Here is a 475-nt window from a genome sequence, read left to right as displayed (position 1 = left end):
ATAAACTAGATGTTAAATGTTACTGCTGCAGCTGCTGCTAAGTCGCTTCAGTCGTGTCCGACTCTGCGACCCCATAGACGGCAGCCCACCAGGCTCCTCCGTCCCTGGGATTCTCCAGGCAAGAACACTGGAGTGGGCTGCCGTTTCCTTCATTTTCATAATACCCCCTTATATAATAAGGCAACCCACTCCAATATTCTTGCCTGGAAAATCCCAAGGACAGAGGAGGCTGTTGGGCTACAGTCCATGGCATCAGACACATTTGTGCATATAGGTGTACTATCTTCTTAGAATATTTTTATAAGTAACCTAAAATCTGATTTGGCAAATCATTCAACTGAAAAGTATTGTACTGATTTTATTATACAGTCTTGACTCAACAGTGGCTTTCAGCTTTATCTATCTATATAACATAAAAATTCCCAAATATTTTGAAACAAATACTTTGCCTCTATTTTCCTCTGAGCTGAGGTAT

Source organism: Ovis aries, chromosome X, assembly GCF_016772045.2.
Source record: "Ovis aries strain OAR_USU_Benz2616 breed Rambouillet chromosome X, ARS-UI_Ramb_v3.0, whole genome shotgun sequence".
Taxonomy (NCBI): domain Eukaryota; kingdom Metazoa; phylum Chordata; class Mammalia; order Artiodactyla; family Bovidae; genus Ovis; species Ovis aries.
The sequence above is the reverse complement of the archived record's forward strand: the minus strand, read 5'-3'. Positions refer to the sequence as shown.